Source organism: Mixophyes fleayi, assembly GCF_038048845.1.
Source record: "Mixophyes fleayi isolate aMixFle1 chromosome 12 unlocalized genomic scaffold, aMixFle1.hap1 SUPER_12_unloc_2, whole genome shotgun sequence".
Taxonomy (NCBI): domain Eukaryota; kingdom Metazoa; phylum Chordata; class Amphibia; order Anura; family Limnodynastidae; genus Mixophyes; species Mixophyes fleayi.
In genome coordinates, this window is record NW_027445896.1 from 54,249 (window position 1) to 75,880 (window position 21,632).

Below are 21,632 nucleotides of genomic sequence, written 5' to 3' on the forward strand. Positions count from 1 at the left end.
GGAAGGAAAAAGGGGAAGGAAAGGAAGAAGTGTTAGTGTGGTAAGAGGGGGAAGGAAAAGGGGCACATGTGTTACATGTAAATACCATATATTGAACGTCTTCTAACGCTATATTCAATAGTTTCCATTCTAATCAGGCTTTGGTTCTGAACCATAGGAGGCGAGCCAAGGATTCCCAAATCGCACGGAATTTATTGGGACGATCATTGAGAATGCTTGTAATGTGTTCACAGCTATATGTCTGCCATGTTCTATTGACGATTTCAGGCAGCGATGGGGATTCTGGATGTTTCCAATTCGCTGCTATTGCGCATTTCGCCGCATTAAGTATATGGCCTATGAGCGCCATTGTATATTTGTTGACCTCCGATATACTCCACTGTCCACTGACCTCCACTGTCCCGCCTTCCCTCTCTGCGTCTGACTTCGCCTCCTTTTTCTCCTCCAAAATTGAAGCCATCAGACGCAACATCTCCTCCTCCCACCACTCTCCCCCCATCCCCACCGCTTCACCTCCCGCCATCAACCAGCTGTGGTCCTCCTTCATCCCCACATCAGGTGAAGAAGTTCGCTCCCTTATTCTTTCCTCTCCACCCTCTACCTGTCCTCTTGATCCCATCCCCTCCCACCTCCTTCGCTCTCTCTCTCCTACTGCCTGCTCCTACCTCGCACACCTCTTCAACCTATCACTCTCCTCTGGCGTTGTCCCATCCTCATTCAAACATGCTCTTATCTCCCCTATCCTTAAGAAACCCAATCTTGACCCCACCTCTCTTGCTAACTACCGCCCTATCTCTCTTCTCCCATATGCCTCCAAATTACTTGAGCGGATTGTCTGCAGCCGCCTCACCAGACACCTCTCTGACAACTCCCTCCTTGACCCTCTCCAATCCGGCTACCGCCCCCTCCACTCCACTGAAACAGCCCTGGCTAAAGTTACCGATGATCTCCTATCAGCCAAATCCAAGGGTCACTACTCCATACTCATCCTCCTTGACCTCTCCGCAGCCTTCGACACCGTGGACCATCCCCTCCTACTGCAAACTCTTCTTTCACTCGGCCTCTCTGGCTCTGTCCATGCCTGGTTCACCTCATACCTTGCTAATCGCTCCTTCTCCGTATCCACGTCTGGTTCTTCCTCCACCCCCTCCCCTCTCCCTGTTGGAGTCCCTCAGGGCTCTGTTCTTGGCCCTTTACTCTTTTCGCTCTATACTTCCTCCCTTGGGGCTCTCATCTCCTCTTTCGGTCTTCAGTATCACCTATATGCTGATGATATTCAACTCTACATCTCTTCTCCTGATCTTTCCTCCTCCCTCCTCTCTCGTGTAACTGACTGCCTCTCAGCCATCTCATCCTGGATGTCCTCTCGCTTTCTTAAAATTAACATCTCCAAAACCAAACTCATTGTCTTTCCCCCACCCAGGCTCCCTTCTCACCATGACCTCTCTATCGTTGTTAACAACTCCACTATCTCCTCTGTCACCCAACTCCGCTGCCTAGGTGTCACTCTCGACTCCTCTCTCTCTTTTGCCCCCCACATTCAATCCCTTGCCCAAGCCTGTCGCTTCCAACTCCGTAACATTGCCCGCATCCGTCCCTTCCTCTCTCAAGATGCCACCAAAACTATCATCCACGCCCTCATCATCTCCCGTCTCGACTACTGCAACCTCCTTCTTTCTGGCCTCCCCTGCTCCCACCTTGTCCCTCTCCGCTCTATACTCAATGTGGCTGCGAGACTCATCTTCCTCTCACGCCGCTCCTCCTCTGCCTCCCCTCTCTGTCTTTCCTTACACTGGCTCCCCTTCCCCTACAGAATCCTTTTCAAACTCCTCACCACCACTTACAAGGCTCTCTCTCAGTCTACTGCCCCTTACATCTCTAACCTCCTCTCCATTCACACTCCCGCCCGCTCCTTGCGCTCGGCCAATGATCGCCGCCTCTCCTCCACTCTGATCACCTCTTCCCACTCTAGAATCCAAGACTTCTCCCGTGCTGCACCCCTTCACTGGAACGACCTCCCTCGCTCCATTCGTCTCTCACCCAATCTGTGCTCCTTCAAGCGGGCACTTAAAACTCACCTGTTCCTTAAGGCCTACCAACCATCCACTTAACCACTCTCCTCTTCTGCTTCTCCCCTGCCCCCTTTCTCTCTCCCCGTTGCTTCACTGGCTCCCTTTTGTGCCTGACTTTGTTTACCCTCCCTTAGGATGTAAGCTCGAATGAGCAGGGCCCTCTTCCCTCCTGTCTCCATACCTGTTCTTCTGCTCCGTCTCTACTGTATCTGCCTGCTTGGAGTTTCTGAAGTACTGGTACTTTGTGTTTATTGTCCTGTACTGTTTTACCCTGTATAGTCTACTGTTTGTACCATGTACGGCGCTGCGGAAACCTTGTGGCGCCTAACAAATAAACGATAATAATAATAATAATAATAATAATAATATAGGCCTATGCGATAGTGAATATGAGGGGCAGAGGGGTAGCTTTACTGAGGTGACTCTATCAATTAAATTGTGAATTTTCCGCCAGAACTTCACAAGTCTCGGACAGGACCACCAAACATGTTGGAATGAGCCTCCCTGCCCACATAGTCTCCAGCATTGACTAGAGGAGTCAGGATATATGGCTTTCAAGCGGGTTGGGACCAAATACCATCTATATAAGAGCTTATACGAGTTCTCTTTGGTACCGACACAGATAGAGCTCTTAGCGACTCATGACCTGATCTTAGCCCATTCCTCTATTTCTAGCTCGACGCCAAGGTCTTCTTCCCACTTCAGCTCGTAGCGATCTTAGGTAGGTTGACGAAATGCCACCATGATACTGTAAAAAGTGGAGATCAAACCAGTAGGAAGGGATTTACGTCTGCAAAAAGTTTCTAAAGGTGTAAGTTGGTATATAAGCTTAAGCTTTGGGATCGACTGATATAAGTGTCTCAACTGAAGGTATTGATAGAAACGGTCATGGGGAATGCCATATCATCGTTGTAAGTCAGCAAATTCGGGGAATATCCGCATGGGCGCTATGTCAGTGATAAATCTTAGACCTTGTCGGGACCAGTGGTGGAAAGATGAGTGTTGTTGCCCTGGTGGAAAAGCTGGATTGTTCCACAGTGGGAACATAACTTCCGGATTCTTTATTAGCTGAAACGTGCAGTTACTGTAGTCCCACATCTGGAGGGAATAACGGGTGGTGGCTAAAAGTAACGGAAGTGGTGGTCTATGTTTGATTGATATCCAAAGCAGTGTATAGGGCAAAAGTAATTGCGAAAAGGTAGCCTCAATGTCTACCCAGAGCCTAGTGGAAGATGGAGAGTGAAATAAGACTAGCTGGGTCAAATGTGCAGCATTATAGTATTTGGAGATGTTTGGGAGGCCTACTCCTCCTTCTGAATTTCGTCGGAAGAGCGTGCAGGCCCTTACTCAGGGTCGCTTGCCTGCCCAAACAAATCTAGTAATTTGCTTCTGGAGGGTCTGTAGCGCAAGAGAGGGTACTCGAACAGGTAGGGTTTGAAACAAATAAAGAATTCGTGGCAAAGAGGTTCATTTTTACCGCCGCCATGCGGCCGAGCCAAGATATATATAGTTTATCCCATTTTTCAAGATCACGCTTGAGTGAGTCTAAAAGCCTGGGGAAGTTAGCTGCATATATCTGATTATAATGGGTTGTTAAGTAAATTCCCAAGTATTTAAGTTTATCTCGCTGCCATCGGAAATTTGTTTGTTTCTGCAGGGTATCTAATAGGTGGGGAGGTAGATTAAGAGGGAGAATTTCTGATTTGTCCATGTTGATTTTGAAGTTAGACACTGCGCCATACTCATCGAGTTCTTTTTGCAGGGATGGGATGGAGGTGAGGGGATTGGTAACTGTAAGAAGAATATCATCTGCGTACATAGATATCTTATAATCAGTCGACCCCATTTGAATTCCAAAAATTGTCGGGTTCCTGCGTACACGTGACGCCAGTGGTTCCATCGTGAGAGCGAGGGCAGCCCCGCCGAGTACCATTTGTAATGTGGAACGGAGACGATGCGGCGCCATTGGCTATAACCGTAGCTGAGGGATTGTGATAGAGGGACGCTAGACCGCACAAGAAACCGCCCCTGAACCCCATTGCGCCCAAGGTGGCTCTCATGAAGGGCCATGAGACCCTGTCGAACGCCTTTTCTGCATCAAGCGACACCACCAGAGCTGGGACCCGGGCTCGGTTTGCTATTTCAATTAGATCAATGGCCCTTCTAGTGTTGTCGACTAGGAATAAAACCCACCTGATCTGGGTGGACCAGGGCGGCAATCACTCTGGCTAGTCTGTTTGCTAGTAGTTTGGCGAATAGCTTTAGGTCCACATTTAATAGCGAAATTGGGCGATAACTTTCACAGCGACTAGGGTCGCGTCCCTCTTTAACTATAACAATAACGTCTGCCCTGGTGGTGTCCCTTTGAAAGTGCCCACCATTCAAAATTGTTTCAAAAAGTGAGAGAAGCATAGGTGCCAGATCAGAGGCAAATTTTTTATAATAGATTGCCGTAAGACCATCTGGGCCTGGAGCTGCCGAGTTTCTTAGGGTCTTAATGGTTGTTTTGATCTCTTTTATCGTGATGTCGGCGTTTAGAATTAAGAGCTCTGCTGCAGTGAGGCGGGGAGGGAGCAGGTCTGAAGAAAGTCTCGTATCTGGGTATGAAGAATATCTGGGGAATCTGTTGTCAGGGGGAGATTATATAGTAAAGTGTAGTAGGCGCTGAATCTATCAGCTATAGATTGTGGGTCGTATAGCGAGTGCTGTGCTTGATCCTTAATGGATATTATGCGGTTCCGGGTCCGTTTGTTTTGAAGCCTACGAGCGAGCAATGTATCAGCTTTATCCCCTTTCCCGTAGTGTCGTTGTTGGAGCCATTGGTGAGTCTTAGTCGCCTTTGAAGCTAGTAGTTTACGTAGTTGTCCTCACAGAGCTAGAAGTTTTAAATAAGTTGTACGTTTGGGATATGTTTGGTGCTGTCTGGTTAGGGTTTGGATTTGGGCTTCTAGGTCAGTAACTGCTTTTTGATGTAGTTTTTTCTCGTGAGATGCTAAGCTGATCAGGCGTCCTCTGATGGGCGCTTTATGAGCTTCCCATCTTATAGTAGAGGTAGTATCCTCTTGGGCATTATCTGTTTGAAAGTCAAGAATAGCCTGTCGTATCGTCGTAACATTGTCTTTTTTCAGAAATAGATGGTCATTTAGTCTCCATCGATAACATGGTGTATAGGGTGGCAAAACGTCAAGTCGCACTAACACAGCTGAGTGGTCAGACCAGGGAACTGATGTAGTAGTAGCTGATTTCAGGGAACGAGTCGTAAGAGCATCTACAAATACCATATCCAATCTAGAGTAAGTTCCATGTGGTACCGAGTAATGCGTATACGTTTTATCATTGGAATATAGCACTCGCCATGTATCATAAAGATTAGCTTGAGTGATCAAGGATTGTAGTTTAAGGCTTTCACGTGCTATTTGACTACCTCGTAGTGTTGGAGGTGAACGGTCCAATCGAATGTTTAAGATGGTATTAAAGTCACCCCCTATTATTATCCTTCCAGTCCCAGTTCGTGAAAGTCTGGAGAAAAATTGAGTGAAAAGGGTGTTTTGTAATGTGTTGGGAGCATATAGTGTAGCTAAGGTAATCGGTGTGCAGAGGAGAGAACCTGTTAGAATTACATATCGTCCTTGGGGATCTGTATAGGATGTTTTGATTGTTAAAGGAAGAGTATGGTGAAGTAGGATAGCTGTACCCTTGACTTTTTGGGAAGATGTGGAATAATAAACCTGGGGGTAGTGTTTGCATTGTAGATTTGGGTGTATATGTTGGAAATGCGTTTCTTGCAACATTACAATCTGAGGAGAATGACGTTTCAAGTACTGGAACAAAATAGTGCGCTTTTGTGGCGTATTAAGGCCATTAGCATTTATAGTTAGAACTGAGAGGGTCATGGTTGATACCAGTGGAATTTATGCCAAGGTAATTTTGGGTAGCATAAAAGGAGCAGCTCGATGCCAGGCCGAGGTGCAAAGGATAGGGAGGGGAAAAAATAGGTTAGTAGGGGGATGAAAGTAAAGTGAGGGGAAAGAAGACAGCTTGACTGGCAAGTCATGTCTTCCAAAAATCGAGACCAGTACATCCTGTGTACTTGGGGAGTGTGGGGGGTGGTTGTGTAGCCGTGGATACACTTGCTCGGGGAGAAGGGGGAATCCTAGTCGTTGCAAATATGCGAGGATAAAGATACATGTATGCAGCTTATAAGCATTTAAAAGGAAGAGATAAGTCGAAAAGTAATACTATGTAGTACATTTAAAGAGAAAAACAAAACAAAAACAAAAAACAACAGTTTAGCTAAATACATATAGTCATTTGGCTAACAGTAACCGTAATGTTAACAGCAAATAAGATCCGTAAAATTATATCAATATCAAATCTGGACAACAAATCCTTAGCCTTCGTTATAAACTTAAGTGATTAGCTTGTAACCAAACTGAGAAACCGACTGCCCCGCAGCTCGAAGAGTCAACCAGAAAATCTTAGAGGCTATAGAATATAGGGTGTCTCTCCGGCTGCGTGGCAGCGGCCGAACGATGGTGCGAAGTAAGACATTACTATCAGGGCTACTAACAGTATTAACATTGGACAACAATTGAGAGACATCAGTCAGAGAACATATAAAAAATAATAACATTAATGTATTGTGAATGCAAAGTAAGCCTACTTGCTTGTTGACGATATCTCAGGAACTAATCTGAGTAGAATTTCCTACATTTATGTCTCTGAAGCAATACTTAGAGTTGCCAATAATCTTTCCCAGGTATCACAAACCGATTTTCTGAACTTTTTATCGGCAAAAGTTAGAAACTTATGTCCAAGTCTTTCATGTTTGTGTCCATGAAGCCGTGGGAGCCACTGGTCTCACAGCCTCCACTGTGTTTGACAATGTTGGAGGTATCGCTATTCCCAGAGTCCGCAGCAGGGCGATTCCTTGGTCTGGCGTCTTAATCTTATGAGATTGACCTTCGTGGCCGACCAATAGGTGGAACGGAAACCCCCATCGGTATCGAATTTTATGATCTCTTAATAGCTTAGTGATTGGGGCGAGATCCCGTCGTTTCTGCAGCGTAGAAGGGAGCAAGATCCTGGTAAACTTGAAGGTCAGATCCATCAAACTGAAGTGAGGATGCCGCCCGGGTGGCCATAACGAATTGTTCTTTGTATTTATAGTAATGGAACCGAACAATGACGTCTCTAGGCGGTTGAATAGGTGGAGGTTTCGGTCGTAGTGCTCTGTGAGCTCGGTCTGTCTGTACGTCCAATGCAGAGATATCTGGTAGGTAGTGACGGAAAAGTTTCTCAAGATATTTCGGTAATAGATCTCCATCTATTGTCTCTGGAATATTTCGAATGCGGAGATTGTTTCTCCTATTCCTATTTTCATTATCTTCCAGTTGATCTTTAAACGATTCCATGTCCGCACGAATGTCCGATAGCTCTGTGGACACAAATTCTTGGAAGTGACAGACCTCATCCACTTTTTGCTCTAGGTCTGCGGTTCTCGAGCCAATTGCCGCTATTTCTTGGCGAAGCTCAGCCATTCCCTTTTTGAATTCTTCTTGGATAATCATCCGTACCTCCGTTTGCATAGTGGATTTGATGACGTTTTTCAATTCGACAGAAATGAACGTATTAGAAGATGAGTTGGCATCTTCTTGATCCGACTCAAGTTGGTGGGACGGAGAAGACGCAGATGTTTGAGAGGCATTCTTCTTCTTAGCTTGAGAAAAGAAGGAAGCTTCTGGTGGTGCATTTTTTTTCTGATTTCTGTGAGACATAGCGCCGTCTTTTCCTGGGAGCTATTAGTTTTTTCTTTTTCTTTTTTTTTTTTCCCCTCCTCTAAAAAAGGGTCTTGATAGATGCGAGAGGTATACCAGGATTCACTTATTAGTTATAAAGATCTGACTCTCTTGCGTTCGCAAACATGTATTATTGAGTTAAAGCGCCATGGATTCCCCTATGTGCGAGCAAGTTAGGAGCTCATCTGGTAGTTGGATTGTTTGCAATTGGTGGCGGAATAGATGAGACTGTGGGTTAGGTATTGTTGAAAAAGAGCCATTTCTTAGCCATGAGCTCTTAGTTGTTTAGAAGTATTAGAATATTTCAGATGTTGTTTTGTAAACTGCCACTAGATGGCAGAGTATCGCTGGGAATTTGAGACAGTTTTAACTAAGACACCATAGATACAGAATTTGCCGAGCTCTGTGAAGAACCACAGTGACAAACAGCTTCTCTCACCTCAGTTTTCAGTTGAGATCTTAGAGCAGGGGTGTGTGTGGGTCTGAAGAGGCTTGTCTTCAAAGCAAGGTCTCCAATAACATAGACAGCCCTCCTGGTGATCAGGTGCTGGGGAGATCTTCTTCAAGCCCCCTATCGCTGTTGCTGGAATATGTGGCCAGGGCTGCCAGCTCTCCCTGCTCTGCTGTATCTATGGTTCTGTTAGCTGCACTAGTCGACGTCGTCGTGGCCCCGCCTCCACCGGAAGTGTGGTCTCTGTGGGGGCTTGTAGGGCTTGATATCGGGGCTTCTGGACCGGAAGTAGGCCTCAGCGGAGTTCGGCAGCTAGCACCAGCAGGTGAATAGGTGAGTGGTCCAGGCGGTAGCCGCATCCACTGTCCGCCCGAATATATCCAGCTTTATAAGCGATAAGGACCCTCTTGACTGTGAAGACTGAAGGCTGTGCTCTACCTCTTTTAACTGAAGTTCCCCGCAATGGAGCGATGCGATGGCAGGGCTTGTGGGACAATGTGCCTCGTTCTCCCTTTATTGTAGGTATATTGCTTAGAAAAATCAAGGCTGTGTACCTCTTTCTCCGGCGTTCTGGCTCTCGCCGCTGACCGGAAGTTGGTTTCCGGAAACCGGAAGTTAGGTTATTCGGCCGTCCAGGGAAATAACAGCCGGGGCTGCAAGGGCGCGAGCAGGCCGCAAATCGCGGGGAAACCGCTGAGGGATCCAGAGACTCTGCAAACCCCGGGTAAGGCTCAGGAGCTGCTTAATGTTGGCAATTATCAATAGCGCGATGTGGGCGCTTGGCGGAGCGGCCCGGGGAGACCGCCTGTCTGGCCAAAAACGAGTGGGGGACCTAATCAGGAACCTATATTATGCTGGATCAGGGATCCAAAGTCGTGCCTGGGGAGTTCAGCCTTCAGAATAATGCAGGTATATGTGGCTTTCTGCAGTGAATGGTACCGAAATAGGTCTTTAATTGGGGATATGAAACGGAGCTCAAAGAAACTCCAGCTTTCCCATATGGCGTCCACGCCACGCCCCCTCCTCCATGCACCTTTATATCTTTGCTCGCAAAAGATTATGCACTTTGACAGGCAGTTCCCAAATGTGTGCCTGTTTGCACTAAGCCAGTGGTTCCCAAACTTTTCTAGTTCACGGCACCCTTAGGGTCTCCATAATTTTTTTAAAAATAATTACCGAGCAGTCCCGTTTTATAAGTAGTTAGGTCAGGACAGAAATACCTAAGTTACAAAAATAATACACATAAATCTAAGAGAAAAAGTATTTTTATGTATTTTTTTCAATTATATTTCTGTCAAACAACAATTTACAGCTATCATTAAGAGGAATAAGGTCAAACAAAATAAAATAACAATATATACAAAAATCGTCAGACTGTGCCCCTTCATGCTCACACTGTGCCCCTTTATTATTACACTGCGCCCTCCTTTCTTTTCTCCTCCATCGCTGTTTCCTACGACTATGTCCCCTCCGTTCCTTTACTTACCTTACTTGGCCTCTTCTTCTTCTTTCTTCCAGCTCCTCTCTTCGCGACTCCTCACTGAATATGTGTGACGTGATGGCTTCACGCCCTGACATTCAGTGCCGCTACGTTGGTGTTTATTTTTTGATTATTTTTTTTTGTCCTGACCGTGGGACCCCCGTGACATCTCTGCAGCCGCTGGACTAGGCCAATAAATTGGGTATTTGTGTAAAATGATACGCTGTGTGCGGCTGCTTTTTACAATTGGTAAATTTTCTCCCGTGGACCCAGCAATTTTCTGGTTGGGTTTTCATGATAAAAAACTTAACTGTAAACGGAATCTTGTACCTTCTAGATGTAAAAACCTCTCTCCTCTTCTCTTTGAACTTCAATCAGGATGTTAAGGACAGTTCCTTAATACGAATCTTGATGGCTCCTTTCATTTAATTCTTGGACAAATTACATGATGTTAAGATGTCACAGGACACAGATAACTGATGGTCATCGATCTTGTTATTAAACATTTAAATATTCATATAATAGGGATGATTTCCTGGGGAGATATATATTTACCATTATACATAGTGGCTATACAATGTGATGTGTTTGATTAATGCGTTGTTGGCCCTATGTGGTTTTTCCAGAGATCTGATGTGGATTTAGTGTACAGTATACGGCTAGGTACACACTGGAACATTTTCATCCAATAATCGGACAATTCAGCCGAGATCCGACCGTTTGGTCAGATATGGTGTGTGTGTATCTTACACAATGATCTAAAGTCGTCCCAAAGGGCTGATCATCGTTTAATTTGGTTGGTCGTACCGTTTAATATATTACGACCAATCACCTTCCGATCCTGCAGTGTGTATGAATTCACATGACTGTCGGCCAGTAGTGGATCTCAGAGTGACCGGTCTCATTCACCTTGTCTGCCTGCTGCTGATCTTGTCCCACTGTCTTTATCATGATCCACGGTCTCTGCCAACTGTTTGCGGTTGTCAACGGAGGCCCCCAGTAGCTGTCAGAGGAACTCTGGAGACTGAGCAGGTAAGAAGAGGGAGCTTGCAGCATGGCAAAATATCCTCCAAGGTTTTGCTTTAGAGAAGAGACTGATATGAATGGTACGGGCTGCGCCCCCCTCTCTCCCCCTCCACATGTCCGCTTAACCCTCTGTTAAGCGGACATGTGGAGATTAAGTCTCAGCTGCCAGAAATTAAGTTGTCACACTGTATTTACAGTCAGCTACGCTGTATGAGCCTGTGCACTCTCGTTTTCCGTTGCTCTTCTTTCTTAAAGATCACTTGCATAAGACCACACAGCTCCAGCAATGCATCCTTTCTGCCCTAATACCCACTGTGATGATAAACTTTAACCCCAACCATCTGTTGAAACAGTTCTGCAGCACTCCTCACAGTGCAGTGTCAAGACAGGCTGCCTAATACAATTGCCAGGGCTGGATGTCTCTCAATGAATTAAGACCTGAGCTGTCAATTTTGCCTTTTATGGACTACCTTGCAGACGATAATTTTGACAGATAAAGAGCAGAGATCTGAAGATAATCGTGTATAGTGTGTACACGTCACTCGGCATACTGATTGGGATTTTTTAAATTTATGCTGTTGGTATATCGTTAATCCTTTACTTTTTTTTTGTATTGTGTACCTATCGTTAGAAAGAATCGATGCACCATAGCAGAGACATCATGCATGGACAAGAGGATAATGTTAAAGTCATTAAAAACATTCAAAAGAACAAATTGAATGAGTGTCTTAATAGCTAAAATCACCATCGCATTCAGCTGTGGGTTACGTAACAGAGACACATATATCTCACAGGGATGTACAGCGACTTTTCTTTACTACAGCTGTGAAGTACTAAATGTAGTGTTGAATTCATTTTCATCATCATCATCTATTTATATAGCGCTACTGATTCCGCAGCGCTGTACAGAGAACTCACTCATATCAGTCCCTGCCCCATTGGAACTTACAGTCTAAATTCCCTAACACACACACACACAAACAAACAAACAGAGACACTAAGGTCAATTTTTTGATAGCAGCCAATTAACCTACTAGTATTTTTTTTGGAGTGTGGGAGGAAACCCACGCAAAAACGGGGAGAATATACAAGCTCCACACAGATAAGGGCATGGTCGGGATTGAACTCATGATCCCAGTGATGTGAGGCAGAAGTGCTAACCACTGAGCCACCGTGCTGTCCATTTTCAGAATAAATCAATATTGTCCAGTCCAGAGAGCGTTTAGTTCCCATACAGCCTGCAGACTCATGATTTCTTGGCAGAGAGAGTGAGCCCTGAGTTGGCTGCAGGTCAACTTAAAAACTTTTACAATGGTGGGTGTGTTACAAAATGATGTCATCACAGAGGTCACATGGATGGTTCACAATGAATCAACATTCACTTTACAGATGTACTTTCTTAGAAGAGATATTTGCACAAGATATAGTTCCTAGCCTTGTCACAGTATTTTACCAGCAATTCCTCAAAATAATAATATGTATAATAACAATAATATATAATAATATTGCAAATCAGGTTGCTGACAATAAATGTTATTATTATTATATATACTACTTTAACAGTAGGATTGTGCTTCTAACAATTATAGTTTAACACAGAGTCAAGATTGTTGTGGGCTGTACTAACATTTATGAGAATACTGCCAGTTAATTCATTAGGAGCCAGTGACGTCGCTGTTGTTTCATGAATTGATTGGGTACATTCTAAAGAACACTCCCATAATGTCTGCATGCACCATGTGTTGGTGACAATTCTGCTTTAATTTATATGATATTAAAACATATGTAACATCTTTATATGCAAGAAAAAAGTATGTTTCTCTTTCCTACCATTTGGGGGACACTGTGGTACATTGGGGTATAGTAGGTGGACTACTTGTTTAATACACACACACTTATATACTTGTTTAATACACACACTTCCCCTACTATGCCCCTCCCCTCAGGTAGTACACACTTGCCAACTCTCCCAGAATGTCCGAAATCCGGGTCGGTCTCACGGACTCCCGGGAGAGCTGCAAAGTCTCCCGCATCCCGCAATTGCGGGGCTAAAATGACGTGATTTGCGTCATTTTAGCCCCGCCCCTGCGACAAAACTGCATATTTGTCACAGGGGGGGAGGGGGGGTGGATTGGCAAAATGACGCGTTTACCCGCGCCCCTCTCCCTGATTCGACTTGCCAAAAGTAGGCAAGTATGAGGTAGTAACCTCAGTTTTTTTGTAAGTGCCTAGAGAGTACAGTGCACTTTTGTATGGGCTCCTGTCCATACTCTTTATATATATATATATATATATATATATATATATATATATATATATATATATATATAGTTTATTCATAGTTTTATTTTACTATTATCTTCTCTCTAGGGTGTCTGCGCAATGATGTGCAGCCTGTCAGCTCTACTCACCCTCACATAATTTCCGGCAGTCTGGCTGTGCGCACCTTCCTACTAGAGACGAGCAGCGGGTGACTCAGTAAGTAGTGGAGAGCTGTTATCTATCGGGCGGAAGTAAAGCTTGCAGCCTCTCCTCCCGACCTGAACGACTTTCCTGTACTTTCCCCTAGCAACGAGCATTGCAAAGGGGACAAGGGGAAGCAATGCTCTCCATAGGAGGCAATACGCTGCCCTGAGCAGCGGCAGCAGAACTGGGCACTAAGACAGCTGCATATGGCCATCGAGAACCGCCAAGGTGAGGGACAAGTGATGATGTAAGCAATTCTCTGAGGAGAATTTGATGAGCAGATCGTCCAAATAAGGCACGACTTGAACTCCCTGAAGGTGAAGACATGCTGCCATAACAGACATGACCTTCGTGAAAACCCTCGGTGCTGTTGAGAGGCCGAAGGGGAGGGCCCGAAACTTATAGTGGAAGGATCCCACCGAGAATCTTAGGAGAGACTGATGGTGAATCCATATGGGAATATGGAGGTATGCGTCCTTTATGTCTATGGACGCCATAAACTGATCCTTCTCTAAGCCGTTTATCACCGACCTTAGGGATTCCATACGAAATTTGTCCACCCTTAAGTGCACATTGAGGCCCTTTAAATTTAGGATGGGACCAAAGGAGCCGTCCGGTTTCTTGACTAGAAACAGGTTTGAATAAAACCCCTGTCCCATCTGGTAATCTGGAACCCTGCAGATAACTTTTTGAGAAAGAAGAGAGGCAACACAATCCTGTATAGCCTGTTTTCTTACTGGATCTCGGGGTAGCAGAGTCTGGAAGAAACAATGTGGAGCCGGGCCCAACAGGTCTATCCTGTACCCCTTGGATATAATACCCCGAATCCAAGGATCTTGGGAGGACTCTACCCATTGTTCCTGAAACAAAGACGTCCCCCCACTGGTGCCCCCTGCAGAACAGAGTGGTCGTCAGGACGTAGGATTTTCCTGGGCCTTGGAGGCCTGGCGCCTAGCTGCAAACGAGGATCTCCCCTTGGCTGAGGAGCCTCGAGAATTGGGCTGTCTGCCTCTAAAAGACTGTCCTTTAGGAAAAGAGGTCCCCTGAAAGGGCTGACGAAAGGAGCTGACCCGAGGGTTCCTGCTGCTGCTAGGGAATACAGGCAAGGAAGTGCTTTTGCCACCTGTAGCCTGTGATATCAGGGTATCCAACTCCGGGCCGAACAAACCTGCTGCTGAAAAAGGAATGGTTTCCACAGACCTTTTTTGATTCAGCATCTCCTTCCCAGGATTTAAGCCATAACGTTCTTCTTGCTGAGATAATGCAGCCTGAATAGAAGAAAATACAGCCGCTGTGTTCTGGGCCGCCTCGTACAGGTACCCCGATGCCTCCTTCAAATGCAAAGCCAGGGGGAGTAACTCGGAGTCCTGTAAGGCTTCTGCTAGCTGGTCTGCCCATGCTTCCATGGCTCTAGCAACCCAAGCTGAAGCAAATGTGGGCCTAAAGGAAGAACCCGCAGCCGCAAATATAGATTTAAGCTGGGATTCCACTCTGCGGTCATTGACATCTTGAAGAGATGCAGAACCTGGGGCTGGGAGTAAAGTGTGCTTGGCCAATCGGGCTATAGGAATATCCACTTTTGGAATACTCTCCCAGCGAACCACATCCTCTTCCTGCAAAGGATACAAGGAAGAGAACCTTTTGGGAACAGTGAACCTTTTCTCAGGCTGTTTCCAGGCTCCTTCTGCAATATCTTTAAGTTCTACGGAAGGGGGAAACCGATTAGCCCTTCTTTTGGCTTTCTTAAAAAGATTTCTGCTTCTAGGAATCGGATCCTCCGGTTCTGGGAGGTCCAACGCCTGTCTTACTGCTAAAACCAAATCATTAATAAATTGGTTCTTAGAGCTTTCTTCTTGACCCAAAGGTAGAACCTGGTCAGAATCAGAGTTAATTTCCCCCTCTTCCTCTGAAAACTCCTCAGAATCTGAAAGGACCATAAGGGTATTATCAGATCTAGGCCGCTTTCTTCTAGCAGGCGGAATGTTAGGGGATTCGAGTAACTGGTTCAGTTTATCCAAACCCTTTATAAAAGCTGCGGACCATGGCGGCTCTGTGGGAACAGGGGCTTGGTCCGTCTGTAATGAGGAAGGTCCTGGTATAGACATTCCACTAGAACCAGAGGAAGCAGGGAGGCCCGACGGTGTACTAGGATTATTAGCCACCGAAGTTGCCACACTAGCCCACAATTGATTGGATTGAGAAACCATCTGTGCTAAAGAGGAAACCTACTGTGTCAGGGAGGCCACCCAGGCCGGTTCCTCTGATGAAGGGGCTGAAACCTGTTGGGTTTGCGCAGGGGGAACCCCTACTTCACAAACAGAGCAAAGCGCCAACGGGTCCTTCTGCCCACAAGGTAATTTTACATGACATTTTGAACATGTGAAATATTTTGCCATAGGGCCCTTTCCCTTATCTGACATTTCTTAATAAAGGAAGGCACACCAAACACACAGACTTAAATTGAAAAAAAAAAAAAAAAAATCTGAGTAGAGAGAGAGATATAAATGTGTGAAGAGAAAATGTAACTACAAGAAACAACTAATCTATATGTAAAAGTTGTACTTGTAATATTTTAAACACAAGATAATATTTAAGCAGGTAGGAGAGCTATAAAATAACCCCTACTAGCCCACTTGTACACAGCAATACAGAGGATATTTACTTTAAAATGCTACTAATAGAAGGCCCAACAGCAGGGATCAAGAGTCCACTAGTTGTGGTGGCAGATTCCCCTGCAATTTGTATTTCATGTAACACCCCTCTATAATAAATCCTTGACATCCATACATGGAGATGTAGGATAGGGACTCTCTGCACTGTGAAGATGTATCAGTGGAGCTGTGCTTGGTTGCTGCCCTGCAGAGAGTACAGGGGTCCCGGCACTAAGTGGAATGTGAATGAGAGGCAGTGGTGTAATCTGGTGGGATCTACAGGTGGTGTTTTAGGTGTTTGTCACTTCTCAATCCTTTAGAGTGAAGATATTGTCGGGAGATGTTGCTCTCCTTTGGTTCTGTGTGTTCCTGTTCTTAGTTCGGTGGAGTGGTCCTGGAGTGGCTTATTTTTGTTTTTCTTTCAGAGTGAAGTGGTTGTTGGGTATTGGTGCACTTGTTCCGTGGATAACTAATGAACTCCAAAAACATACTAGTAGGTTAATTGGCTGCTATCAAAATTTGACCCTAGTCTCTTGGTTTGTCTGTGTGTGCATGTTAGGGAATTTAGACCGTAAACTCTAATGGGGCAGGGACTGATGTAAAAGAGTTCTCTGTACAGCGCTGCGGAATCAGTGGCGCTATATAAATAAATGGTGATGATGATGAAGTAGTTTATCATGTTGGAGAAGCAGATGGGAGAGGAGTCACAGAATGTGGGTGTTATTTTGTATCCCCCCCAAAAAAAGATGGAAATGCTGATGTTTAACTTCTTGTTGTATGTTCTTGTTTCAAGCGGTTATGGCTCTATTGTTCTATAGCCCTTTTGCATTTACGGCACTTATGTCTACTTAAGCTCTTTTTCTCAGTTTACTAGATCTCACTGTCTTTACTATTAGATTGTGTAAATGTTGGTGTTAGATTTTATTTTTACGTAAACGCAGTTTGCTCCGTATACGAACAGAGGGATAACATTGTAACCAACGAAAACATTCAATACAAAACACAATGGGCTAGATTTACTAAGCTGTGGGGATGTTGCCTATAGAAACCAATCAGATTCTAGCTGTCATTTTGTAGAAAGCACTAAATAAATGAAAGATAGAATCTGATTGGTTGCTATAGGCAACATCTCCACTTTTTCAAACCCGCAGCTTAGTAAATCTAGCCCAATGTGTGAATGAGGTAAATACTTATTATATGGTAAATAAGAACCACATAATATTGGTGTTATATTGGTGTTATACACACTACCAATATCTAGCAGGCCAAATAATATATAATGTAGTTTTCCTTTAAGATATAAGGTATTTAGTTATTATAGGACCACTAATGTGTGCATAAAATTCTGTATTTTAGGAGGAAAGAAATGGTTCACACAAGGGGGTGTAATCATATACACAGAAGTACAACAGACTATCAATAGCTATAGTGCAAACCAGAGCTATTTAATCTCGAGGACTCTTAAGAGAAAGAAAGTGATTGAAATAAAAGCATAATTATAAACTCAAGTAACAATATATACTGCAATTTGCTTTAACTGCAGTTGATAAACACATTTTACTAACTTTTTAATATTTCTGGATTTTATTTGGCTGGTTTTAATAACGTTACTCACACACAAAAAATGAAAATCATTTTCAAGCATACCAATAAAGCAATATTCTTTTAAAAAAAATAGTATTAGTGCATCTTGATTTGCTTTCATTATTTATATAATGGGCTACATAGTGTGTTATAAATGTACTGTATAATGCAAACAAATGGCGCCAGTTTGCATGATTGTGGAAGGGAATCCTGGGGGTATATTTAGTTAACGGAAATTTTATGAAAGACAAAACCTGGTGGACTTTGTCGTTAATAAAGCTGATGTTCTAAAAAAACATGGATAACGCTGATTCATTAATATACCCCCTGGTCTTAGTACGTTGCGAGAGAGCTGTCCCTGCATATTGAGTGTAAGAGGGAGACTGGGAATGTGACAGTAACATGGGCAGTAGACCCTATGCTGTACCTGCGATGGAATGGGGTCTAAGTGGTGACAATTACAAATGGGTGGACAAAATATAGTGGAATGGGCAGACATAGATCACGCTGTCCTTGAACTGTGCTTGTATGTGAATGCGTTTATGAATGTGGATCTCATGATTGGTGATGGTTGAGTCTAGTATTTGGTCTGAGGAATAACTACTGGGGGCTTTTCCAGCAGTACACAGTTAGACTGTAACAATTGGGACACACTGGCTGTGCCTGCTGGGGACTGATGGGGTGCTGAAATGTAGGGTGGGAATGGAGGTGTTGGTGTCTTGGGGGGAAATAAGCTAATAGTCTATATCAGGCCAGTCCAACCTGCGGCAATCCAGGTGTTTGTGAAACTACAAGTCCCAGCATGCCCTTCCAGATATCAACTGGTTGTCTACTGGCAAAGCATGCTGGGGCTTGTAGTTTCACAACACCTGGAGGGCCGCAGGTTGGACAGGCCTGGTCTATATGATATGTAAAGAGGTGGAAGGGGGAGGGGGAGTAATGGCTGCGATAAAGGTTTGAAGGGGCCTGATATGTACATTGCAGTAAGAGGGTCTTAGGATGAAGGGGGGAAGTCTGGTCTGTGGTCAATGTGGGTGGTGTAGGCAGCTGTGAATGTGGGTAAAGGAATAGATGGCCTTGAAGGGGCGTAGAGAAAATGGGTAAGTGTGGCGGAGGTAACAGGAGGGCACAGAGGTGAAAGGGAACTCTTGTTGGGTGTAGTAGGGGGTAGGGAGCTATTCTCCAGCACTAGACAAGGTATGTGTAGGGGCAGGGAGGGGGTGGTTGAGTAGGAGGTGATAGTAGGGGGGGAGGGGGGTTGTGGGCTAGTCATGGTGTGTGTATGGGGTGTAACTGTAATCTGGGTATTAAGTCTCTCACAGCTCTACCATTATAATAACTAGCTCTGCTATTACTAACAGCCCTCTGCTGACTGCAGCACGGAGCCCAATGAGGATTATGCAGCAGCTGATGCGGGAGCTCACACCACATGTATGAAGTCCTGATCGCCGGGAAGCTGCCCATAAAACTTTGGGTCACCCTATGGAGGCCATTCCCGCTGTCTAGAGAGATATCAACTCCGCCTTGTACAGGGTTCGGATGTAACTCGCCAGGTTGTAAGATGGCGTCTGAGGGAGCATGTGACCACGCCCCCTGTGTAGTGGATGTCAGTGGCGGACATATAGCTTTAAGACCGACAGTGTCTGGGAGACTACGAGATAATGACCGCGCTGCCCTGCACTGGGGACAATACAGTCAGAAACTCTTTATACCACTGATTAAGCTGTTACAAATCATCCTTCTTACGTCTCTACTGTCAAGTGAAAATGGACTAGGTGGGAGAGAGGTGAAGGGGTTTTAATTTAGCAATGTAATCACGATTAAAAAAAAATGTCATTATTACTGTATTGTGCAGAGCAGCGCCGGCCATTTTCCCGTTGCCTGCTAGACACAGTATTGGCGTTACATATAGAAACAGTGTAGCTGCACAGGGGGCGTGGTCACACAAGAACTACATCCGGGCCCTGTACAAGGCGGAGGTAATATTGAACTGTAATAATATATTAGTCACTAGCGGTTTCTCCTTTGCTTGAAGTGAACGCTAAAGAAATATCCTACTCAGATTAGCACATTAATCTATATTAGGTTCACTATGACGCCCCAATCACTATAACTATTCATTTACTACTGGAAGGGAGACGCTAGGTCAGTGGTGGTCTAACCTGTGACTCTCCAGGTGTTTGTGAAACTACAAGCCCCAGCATGCTTTGCCAGCTATCAGCTAGTTATCTACTGGCAAAGCATGCTGGGGCTTGTAGTTTCACAACACCAGTAGTGTCACAGGTTAGCCATCACTGCGCTAGGTTAATGTATTTTAACATTTAAAAGGGACCAAAAACAAGCTGCTAGTATCCACAGGTTTAAATTGCCACCCCCACCCCTACCAAAACTGTAACATTAACAGATTAAAGAACACCTCGCTATAGTTACAAGGTTGTATTGGACCGTATTCAACGAACACAATCACATTTACTGTCTAATAAGGCTTAAAAAGCATATAAATCAACAGAGCCGTAACTTAAAATTCTAGCGCTTGGGGTGAGAAAGACAAATGCCGCCCCCCTAGCCCTCAATTTTAACCAAATGAACCTAAAATATGCCTAAATTGTGCCCCCCTTCAGCGTTGCGCCCTGGGCGACCATCCCTGTCGCACAGCCCTAGTTACGGCCCTATAAATCAATATACCAATAATCCATCTAAGACATTTGTTTCACCATAACCTAAAATAGACATTTACTGACCAAAGATAAAAAATATATTTAGTTTATTAAAAGAACACCTATATTTCCCAATACAGCCATTTGTGTGTTGCTCAGTGGATTAATCCACTTATTTATGGAGTGAAGTGGTTGATGAGATTCCTCTCGTTGGCTCTTGGTGTATTAGTTCTATGGAGAACTCCTTGTTTGTCCAGCTGAAGAAGCAGATGGGGATGTGACAGAATGTGAGTGGTGTTTTGGATCCCTAAAATAAAGATGGAAGTGGTGATGTTAAAGGTCTCTCTCTAAGGCAGTGGTTCCCAAACTGTGTGCCACGGCTCCCTGGGGTGCCAGAGCGATCTCACAGGGGTGCCGCGGCCAGGGCCGGTGGTAAGCAAAGCGGGGGACTACTTGGTAATTATTTTGGCCTAGGGGTGCCTTGAATAAATTATTGAGACCCTAGGGGTGCCTCGAACTGAGAAAGTTTGGGATCCACTGCTCTAAGGTATTGTTTCAAGTGTTTACAGCCCTTTTTCCCAGTGTAGTAGCTGTTACTGTATTTACTATTAGATTGTGTAAAAGTTGATATTAGATGTTTTTATTTTAACAAACACAGATGCCCTACACAGCGGGGGAGCTCAGCCTACAGACTACAGCCTCACCCCACTGGCACTATAGCTGTAGTTCACAATACCTAGCCACACATATATAACCATATAGTCTGCACCCTATTTCCACTACTATTTTATTGTTTTCCCCACTGGTTAGATAGCTACTATTATCCACCACATTTATACCACACATCATCATCTAATAAATATAAGCCTAGCGGCGTGTGTTAGTGTGTGTGTGTGGAAAAAACTATTTTCTCTGAAAGGGCTCATCCAATTGACCTGAAATTTGGTATACTGACATTATTTGACAAAAAAATGATAATAGTGAAGTCAGGTAACTTCCATCATCCCCCCTTTCCCCTGTGGGAGGGGTGGTAAAGGCTAAATTTACCAGTTGAGGGCTCAAACTCTTGACCGTGTGGGTATTTATTTACCAGAGCCTGTGTTTGGTCATGGACAATTGTATATCACATTTTCACGAGTACGGAGATGCAGTGATGTGAAAGTGCAGGTTATGAATACTGCCCTTCAAGGAAGACTGATTGAGCACAGCGATAGGGTGTTTAGCAGAAACGTAGTGTATCGAGAGGTTTTAGAACAGTAAGACGATGGAGATTAAGGATGTGGCGATGAAGATGAAGGATGAGGTGATGGAGAAGAATGATGAGGTGGAGACATGTGGACAAAACCACGTTAAAAAAGGGCGCTTACGTCGGGAAGTAACGCTTTTCCCCTGAGGAGGCCTGGGCTAGTCCCAAATGCATGACAAGAACCTTTTTAACAACTTAAGT

General features: G+C 44.7%; 1 protein-coding gene across 1 annotated transcript in view; it reads left to right on the plus strand.

Annotated features, from left to right (window-relative positions):
* Positions 1-19,425: 19,425 nt before the first annotated feature.
* Positions 19,426-21,632, plus strand: part of LOC142112104 (uncharacterized) — a 49,859-nt gene continuing 47,652 nt past the window's right edge. The window contains exon 1 of the mRNA XM_075193943.1: positions 19,426-19,507. The gene's annotated coding sequence lies outside the window, so the exon portion shown is untranslated. The remainder of the gene's footprint in view (positions 19,508-21,632) is intronic.